The sequence below is a fragment of the Lonchura striata genome, chromosome 3 (assembly GCF_046129695.1).
Source record: "Lonchura striata isolate bLonStr1 chromosome 3, bLonStr1.mat, whole genome shotgun sequence".
NCBI lineage: Eukaryota > Metazoa > Chordata > Aves > Passeriformes > Estrildidae > Lonchura > Lonchura striata.
Window position 1 is genome coordinate 29274644 of NC_134605.1, and position 9259 is coordinate 29283902.

The window sequence follows — 9259 nt, forward strand, 5'->3', positions numbered from 1 at the left end:
TTTTACTGTGAATGGAGTTGATAAAACATAACCAAGAAACTTTGCTGAAAGGCTGACAGTCTTTAGTCTCACTAAATTCAGAGGGGGCTTGGAGTTTGTGAGAATCTTTTCACTTGAAAATTGAAATGAGCAGGGTCTATGCCTTTATTAATGTTCAGCTCTTTATTAAAAAGTCAGCTCGGCTGGGGGCTGTTGTAGCTTTTTCCTGGTACCCGAAGGGTGAGAAGGCTGCAGAGTCTGTCCCTGGAGTCTCCATGGCACGCTGGTAGCTGAAGGTGAAGAGGTGTCCAGTCTGTATCTGAAATCCCAGCAGACCGTCCTCTCTCCTCCTGGCACACTGGTAGCCAAAGGGTGGGGAGATGTGCAGAGTCTGCTGCCAAAATCCAACAGCAGCTATCCCTCTCCTTCCCTCCTGGTAACACCAGGAAGAGTGTCTGTTTTCCTTGTGCCTGCTTCCCACAGCCCAGTCCAGTCTGGTCCTCTGCAGGTTATGGTGACAGGTCAAACACAGCCTAGGGATGGGGTTCCCTTTTCCCCAACCTGCACACCCATCCAGCCCCCTCCACTGTGCCCATCTTTTCCATTTAGGGGTGTTTTTCATCCCCAAAACCCCCTCCCATGATTCCACTGGATTATTTTGCATCCCAGTCCTAGTGTGGGTGGGGTTGTAGGTGATTCCCAGGAGCAATTATCTAATTAACATTTCAATGTCAGTACTTAGTTCGAGCCAAGTGTCCCAGCCAGGCTGTTTTGTTCATAACAAAAATTGCTCTAATTAATGACTAAAGGAAACGAGGCTCAGCACATGAAGCGGAGTGGGAAGAAACTGCTGGCATGATTAACAGCTGGTAAAAATATGGGTTTGAAATAATTGCACTGTTATCCATGTTCATGGCCTCTTTTTAATCATGCTATACAGTTCTTTTGATGACAGAAAGAGAACAGGCTAACTAACTCACTTGGCTAGCCTGAGAACTGTAGGAATCCATTTTGTGGCCTCTGATCAAGAGAAAACACTTCTCTAATGATTGCAGCAGGGAAGGAGCAAACAAGAATCACTCACTACCATGTCAGGGATTTATAATCCATTGCTACAGGACAGTTTAAATTTTTGTAGGATACAAGTTCAAAAATAGTAAATCTGGGCCTCATTTTAATAAGTTCAAGAGTGAAATAAAAAATAAACTTTCATTTCTGACCAAGAAACAGGTCCCTCCAGGCATGTAGAGGATCTTACATGACTGTAATTTGACTGCAGATGGAAAGTTACAGGCTTTCATTTTTCTGATGTAAATTTTATTTTCCAAAACATAGTTTTTGTTTTAAACACCCCTTCTGAAATGCTGTTTTTGGTGAATCTTGGTACATACCTTTGCATTCAAATGGGTTTCTCAGCCTGTCAGATGCTACTGGCATGTGTCCTCACAGCTTCTCCAGGAATTTAGGACAGTACTGGAGAATGACATGTAGAAAGAGGAGACAGTGCAGACAATAGTCAAATTGAAACAGAACACCCAAAACCCCATGCTAAGTTCAGATATTAAGTCTAACACTAAGACTACTCTAAAGGTGGAAGCCATTTTAAAGGTGGAAGGCTTTTCATACAAAGCATAGCAAGAGGAAAACCCTGCAGGACTGCAGGGAACAAGTGTTTGTGCTTCACATAAAAGAGAAGTTGTAAATAAAGGGAAAATGAAAGGTTAGAGGAGTAAAAAGAAAGAAAAAGTAGGAGGAAAAAATAAGTGGAGAACTAGAACAAATATAAAGGGCAGTACAGATCCTTAAGAAAAAGATGGAAGGGTACTAAAAAGGAAAACAGCCAATAGAATTTTCCATTAAGAAAATGGAGTTATTTCCTGGTTCTTTCAGAAAATGGAACCTCAATAAGCAAAGTTGTTCAGAATCTCAATTTTTGTATCTCAGCCAGAACAATGAGAAAAATTAGAAGCTGTGACAAAAATCAGATACAGGAAGCCAAAAACCTGAAAGAAGCTTAGTTTTGGAGAATCTGAAGTGAAATGAAATGTGCAAATATGCTTTCTGTTAAATCAGCTTGAAAGAAATCTCACACACCAATGGTGCAAAAATGACAGCCAGGGACTTTGGAATAGAACTAGAAGCAGAGAAATGGTGGTCATAATCAGCCAGTCCAAACAATTATTTACTGTTATTTCCCTCCAAAATATTGTTTTTCTTGAATATTAAATGTCCAAAGCATATCAAATTTATTACAAACAACAATTAATTAATTTAGCACCCTGCTAGAGAAACCAGTCCATTTTCCTCTGTGTCAGGTGGCCTCTCCAGTAGTATACTCAGCCTTGGCAGGCTGCCTGGGCACACCCTAGCCTCTTGGAAATGTAAGATATGTTGAATCTGTCTATCTTATCTGTGTGTAAATAAGTAAAACATCAGAGGCAACAAATGAGCCAAGAATGAAGCTGTGCTTGATAAAGTCATACCTGGGCATCTTTAGAATCTCTTGCAAAATGTATTCAAGAATGGAAATGTGGATACTGAGCTGCGATAGTTGCAGTGTTTGGCAATTTGCAAATCTCATCCACATTTGTTCTTCGCGTATACATAAGAGATAGGAGAGAGATCCTGTAGTAGAATCTCCCTTATCAAAGGGGATAGATAATGGATAAACCTGTGAGATGAGAAACCTATACATGTGCTACTGGGTGCACCTGAGACCACAATAAAATGAACACAATGTCTGTGTCCAGTGCAGGGCTGGATTCAGTTGAGCATGGCAGCTGGCTCTTGCTGTCACACTAGCATTCCCCAGTCTTCCAGAGAGGCTTCATGAATGCAGCACAGTGCTAGTCTGAATCTGGGTCTGCAGCTGCGCTGTGGCTTGAATGAACAAGGCCTGGAACCAGGAGCACAGAGCTGCAGTGCACAGGCAGTGGTTCTGCACAGCATTAATTCAGATTCAGCTTGCAAAGGCTGCTGTGCACAGCTGTAATCACTGCTCTGGAAGTTGTCTCGCTGCTCTGGAAGTTGTTCCTGCACACTATTCTTGACATCCCACCTGGTCCTGCCAGTGTGGCACAGGCACTGAGGGACTTTGAATCTAAGGTTTACGGTGGGGGCTCCAAGCAACACAGATCAGCTCTGTGATTTCCAAGCCTCCCAGTGGTGTGTCATTGTTCTCCACATAAGCAATAATATGAATTGTATCAGAGCCAACTCCCCCTGCAGCCGTACCAGAGAAAAACCACAATCTGAATAACCCAATCCCCAGAAAAGGGACTGGGAGAGGTGACTCCTGCATAGTGATGTCCATGGTATTAGTTTCTCCAAATTACAGCTTTGCAAGGCTAGGATGAGTGTGGAGGTGCAGGAGAAGAAAAACAGCAAAGGTGTCTTGAACTGAACATGGCTTGTCTTCTACACTGTCATGATCAATCAGATACTTGACTATGAGTATTCTCAGGGGAAAAGTAGGATGAGCTTCTTAAATCTGCTGAAATGTATATGCAGGAGAGGCAGCTAAATGAAAAACCCCTTGAAGGGAATCCTGGGTACTCAAATATTTAGAGAGAACCAAAGCAGGTTTCATTTGCCTCCTGGATATAGTCACCTCCCTGGGAGAATATGGAAAAATGCGGGGGATGGCAGTAATCTGAAACATTCCCCTTCTTGGCTAACAAGCAAAAAAGGAAAATTCCATTAAAAGGAATATGTAACTAACCACTTGAATCAGCTCTCTTTGTGATTCTAAAACATTTGAAGGAGGGCTGTATTTTCACTGTGACAGCATTAATAGATTACCCTGATTCTCTAATGGGTAAAGGATAACCAAACACCAGCATCCCTGCCCCCAGAATTACTTCTTGCTTTTTTAATCCCTTTGTTATCCTGAAGAAAGGACACAAAGGTTTTAGTGCAATTAAGCAAGAGGGAGACAGTGTTTTTAATAGAAGACTAATGTATGCCCTGGGAATGATGTGAATTTATGCCAAAGGAATTTTATACCTTCCTCTGACTTATCTGGTAGCATAACTGCCCACGTTTGACCAAGACCCTTAAACTCAGTAGGCACACTGTTCTGGAGTTCTGTGAGAATGGGGCACAAGCCTTCATTAATCAATCTGCTTTCAGGCAGCAGTGCCACATTTCTAAGGTGTCTTCCTGAAGCAATACTCCATGAGCTATAACCTCTCACTCTGCCTCTGTTTACTCATATTTGAAAATGAAAATACTGGCTCCAGCCTATCTCACTGGGGTTTCTGAGCCTGAATTAGCAATTATGAACTGTGATAAGATCTCTGGAGAGATGTTAGAGTACAGTATTATAATCAGCTTTCTACTGTCTTAAATACTGGGTTTGAGTAAGTTGGTGCATGTATATTCTGTTGCCCTGTTTTGGGGAGAAAAAAGGGAGAAGAACAAGTCAGATACAGATTCAGAAATTCTTCTTTATTACCATATAATGAAGGGTAAAAGCACATTGATTCTTTTGACACATTCTTCTGGTTCCCATGTGTTAACACTGTTGATACTTAGAGACTAGAATTTTGATAGATACCTCTGTGCCAGCACTACCTTTCCATGAATAATCAATTGTTCTACTTAACATGAAGCAATAACCAATACAAGCCAAACATTTCATCTTTGTGGATAAGAATTCAGAATAACTGTTAATAGAAAAGTTCTGGTTACAAGTCCCTGGCTTCAGTGAATACCCATTTCCTTTGTTATGTTTATGGCAATAAAAAGATGACTCAGGAACAATAGAAAAGTGTGACTATTCCTTGAAAGGTTGCAAAAGTCAAGTATGTTCTGAGGGCTGGCAAGATTGGACCAGAGATACTAGTTGCAAGATTTCTACCAATCAGTGTCTTGCAGCCAAGGCTTTTTAGAGGTTTCAGATTTTCTAGGGAGGTCAGATAAATGTTATATTCCTAGTCTGTGTGATGGTGAAAAGGGGAGTCACTAATCATCCCTCCTGGGTAGACAAGTGCCTTCACAGCAAAATTTTGTGCACTGGGATCATAGCCAGACATGGTCAGCATGAAACAGGTTTCCAATCACCAAGGTTAAGAGGTACAGTAAGCAATAGGTTAATCATGTTTCTTTAATAGGAAAAGCATCATGTTGTACTTAGTCCCATAGCAATTGTCTCTCCAGCCTGCCTGGAAGCTTCAGCTCCTTATAAAAGCTCTGGAAGAATAAATCTTGGCTGCCATCTAATGTGATAGTGACACTGATATAAATGCAGATTAAGTTGTCCATCTGCACCTTCTCTGATTTATACAAATTACCCTTTTCCCCATATCCCACTCAGGCCCCTTTCTCAGAGTGAAACCAAATCATATTCCAAATTCCTCGAGCAGACAGCCCTCATTGTTGGCCACTGTAGGCTATCAGCAAGGAAGGCATTCTTATATGTCAGTCCCTTTTACTGACACTACTCAGTCTTGTAGAAAATACTTCACCTTCACAAGTTGCTCTGGGTTTTAATGAGCCACATTTAAGCAATTCACCAGCATCCCTGTTATTATTTCAGCTGTGCCTCTGAGATAAGGCAGGTGGTAAACAGATCCAGTTGGACAGCAGATTTGATTGCAAAATGTGTTCTTGTTCTTTGGAAATTTTATAGAGCGTTTGCTTGACTTGCCCTTTAGAAAAGCTCTGTTCTATTAGAGCTTACTCTTTTCTGCCCACAGCTTCATGTTGTGTACTGTAAGCAGCTGACAAAAGTATCACGTTAAGTTTTTCCATGAAGAAAAAGCTTGATGTTCTGCTTGTCCTTTATACTGATCTGCAGCACGCACCCTTAAAAATGTGGGTTGTTTTTTTTTTGTTTTTTTTTTTTTTTTTTTGTTTTTTTTTTTTTTTTTTTTTTTTTTTTTTTTGTTGTTGTTGTTTTTGTGGGTACAGAGAAGAGCAACAGAGTGCCCAGCCTGCCACTGTTGATCTACCTGAGCAATCTGCAACAAAATATTTGCCCACTGAGTTTGAATTCTGTTTCTGAACAGAGAACAGTTTCTCACCTGGAGCTACTCACTGAGTATTTTGTTTAAAGAAATTTTAACAGAGGGACTGTACTGGCAGCTGTCACTGCTTGGCACTGTAATGTTTGCAATCTAAAATCAGATTGATATGGGCATGTTCCATGAGGTCATATAGCTATTGGAAAATAGCTCACAAATAATATATTAATCACTCACAAACTAATTATTAGCCAATAATATGAGCACGATTTAACTATTAATTCTAAATACTCTTTGTTCCTCAGATGTGGCAAGTTAAATCAAAACAGCCACATTCACTGTCAGCTGCCATCTGTCAGGTGGTTTTGTAATGTGGAGTCTTGAAAACTATTTTTTCTACACTTATCTCTTAAAAAAGCTGCTCTGTAGTGAGAGATGACAGACATTAATCTAAATCCTTATTAGTAGATCTTGCACGGTAGAAAGACCTTTGTGAGTAGCTACACCTGAATACTGCTCAGCAGAGATTAAGACACTTTCTCTGCCAGCTTCTTCATTAATGCTGTTCCCAACACTGTAAGAGGCTCAAAGGCATTTGAGCCTCTTGAGGTGGTGGCATTCCTAAAGCTGTTTTCCTAGCATGACAGTAGTATGTGAGCTGTCCTGGACCTTGGTCCCACAGGGAGACCCGCTGAGGGAAGATCAATAGGAGCCTGGACAGTGTAATGCGATGATCCACTGAAAGATGGGAGGACACTCAGGCAGCTGCAGTTCATGTGGGTTTATTGAAGGATAGGCAAAGGCAGGGGAGCAGGAAACAACCACACATGAGAGGAACAAGCTCTGAGAGCCCCCTCCAAGAGAGGGGTCGAGGTATATAACAGGGGAAGGATAGGAGGAGTCAGGGTACATGGGGACCGATGGGGAAACAGAGAACAAAGATCTTTCCAGAACCAGAGGATGGTACTGACATGTAACTGACATGAACTGGGCAAGGTACATCATATGACTGACATACATCCCTTTGCATGGGGAAGGTGGGAATCCTGAAACAATATTTTTATACACCTGTGTTTTCCCAAGGCATTCCCCCTGGATAGACTTCCTCAGGGCTGCCTCCCACAGTAGTGCCTTAAAAAAAATACACCTTATTGTTATGCATATAATGATCTTTCTTGTGGGAAAAGATGCTGAAAGTAGCCAGAGGTTTTTTTTTCTGATCTGATTTCTAATTAGAGTGAATTCTTGGAAAATAAAGGCTTCCAACATTGATACTTAGATGGAGATTTCCCAAAGATGGGATTGCTTGTCAATAGACACTCCAATTTTTCTACTGTTGCAAAGTATTTTGAAAGTTTTTGGTGCATTTGAAATATTTTCTGTTCTTATTCTCTATTTAGCACAGTTGCATTCATAACCCTCTGCATAGTATTAATGACAATTATCAAATTAACCAATACTGCACTATGTAGCCAGAAAAGGTCTGGGAGATGTTCCTCTTCCTTATACACACATTAATCCCAGCAAGAAGCAGGATGACTAAAGCACAGCAAAGCTTGCTCTTCACCTAATAACTGTAGTGTGAAAGTGTTCCCAGAAATCCTTACAGATGGGATTCCAGGAATAGTATCAATTTGAGATGCTTTGGAACTAAATTCATAAGGATATCACAGTAAAGATTTATCTGCTTTAAAGGGAAATTTTACTGAGTTTCACTTGTGCATTTACCTACAGAAGTCCTAACAAATGGGACCTTTCTTCTCCCTCACCCTGCTGTTCACTTGCTCCTGCAGTGGTAGGGTGAGTTGGCATTAGGAGCTGGCTTAGCACCTGGAGTTTCCACTGAGCCAGTAAAACAACACCCACTACAAACTTGTTCAGGAGCCAGCAGTAGTCTGCTGTTCAGAAATATCTGTATTTGAAAAATGAACGAGTTAGAGATAAAAGGGAGTGTGTTAACTCTTCTAAATAAATTATTTAAACTTGCAACCTGTTTCTATCTTTTCCATATGAAAATTTAATGTGCCATGGGCTCTTTTGCATCTTCATGGGAAAAAAAAATCGTATTTTTATAGGTTTATTCCTCTTATGGGCTTTCCACAGACAGTATCAGTATTTCGGCTATCAATTCTCAGGTCTCTCTCTGCCATCCCTCTCCCCAAAGGGGCAAGTCCATTAATGAGAATCTTAGTATGAACAGAACAGAGCTGACCCAATAATCTTCAGAACACTGGAGATTTCTCAGTAGCACACAGTGCTACTGAGAAAAAAAAGCTGAGTCAAAAATGCTGGTTTTGCATTTTTGCAAAGAATGAAATGAGGATTTTTTTCCCCATGTGCCACATGGATCTTGCACTTGGCATTAGACTGATGCTTGCTAAAAATCATGGCCAAAATCTTCAACCCGGGTGCACAAACTGGGCTTTTATTTTCAAATTGATGCAATGCCTGAATAAAACCACCCTTATTTTTAGGAGGGCTGAGCAAATGACTTTCCAATTCATTTCACTGATAGCTAAGAAATATCAGCACCTCTGAAATCAAACAGTGCTTAAATTTACAGCTCCTCTATTTGAAAACATCTCCCTGAGTCTCCATCTATTTAAATGGAAAACTGAAGCCAAGGGCACATGGTGATCTCAGCAGTTAATAATGTTCCTTGCTCTATAACAAATCAATGAAACCCTTGGGAATAATGGCATCAACTTGGATTTAGCAGTTTCATGACAGCATCAGTTTTCCAACAAATGTTGAACACATGACATTATGGAAAGGTGAGTATTGCCCTTCTCATCTTGGAGGAAGGGAAAGAAAGAAGAGGGGACAATTCCTGATTTCCCTGAATTTGCTTCAGTCATTCCAGAGCAATATCACAGATTTTTTTAGTGACCTGAAATGGCAGACTCCCTGATCTTTCTAGGACAGTTTCACAGAGCTCATCACTGGAAGTACGAACTGATTCTCCTTTCCCTTGTGACCTGCAAATAGCATCTGATTCCTGTGTGAAGCATAATTCCACAGTCCTGGAAGTGCCTGTGCCTGCACCTGGAGTCTTACTGCATCTGCCCTCATCAGTGGTAGCTTTCTCTTCCACATCCCCTCTGCTGGGTGACTGTATGGAATCAAAGCTGTAGTGTTTGCTCTTTTACAATACTCTTCTCGACATTCCCACATCTTTATGGCCCCATGTTTCAGGGCCTTCTGCTTCCCCTCATTATTAATTTATTGCATTTAGCTGCTTATTTGGCTGACAGCGTACTTTCTGTCCTTGTATACTTTCTCCCCTCCAATGTTCCACATACATTTTAAAGACA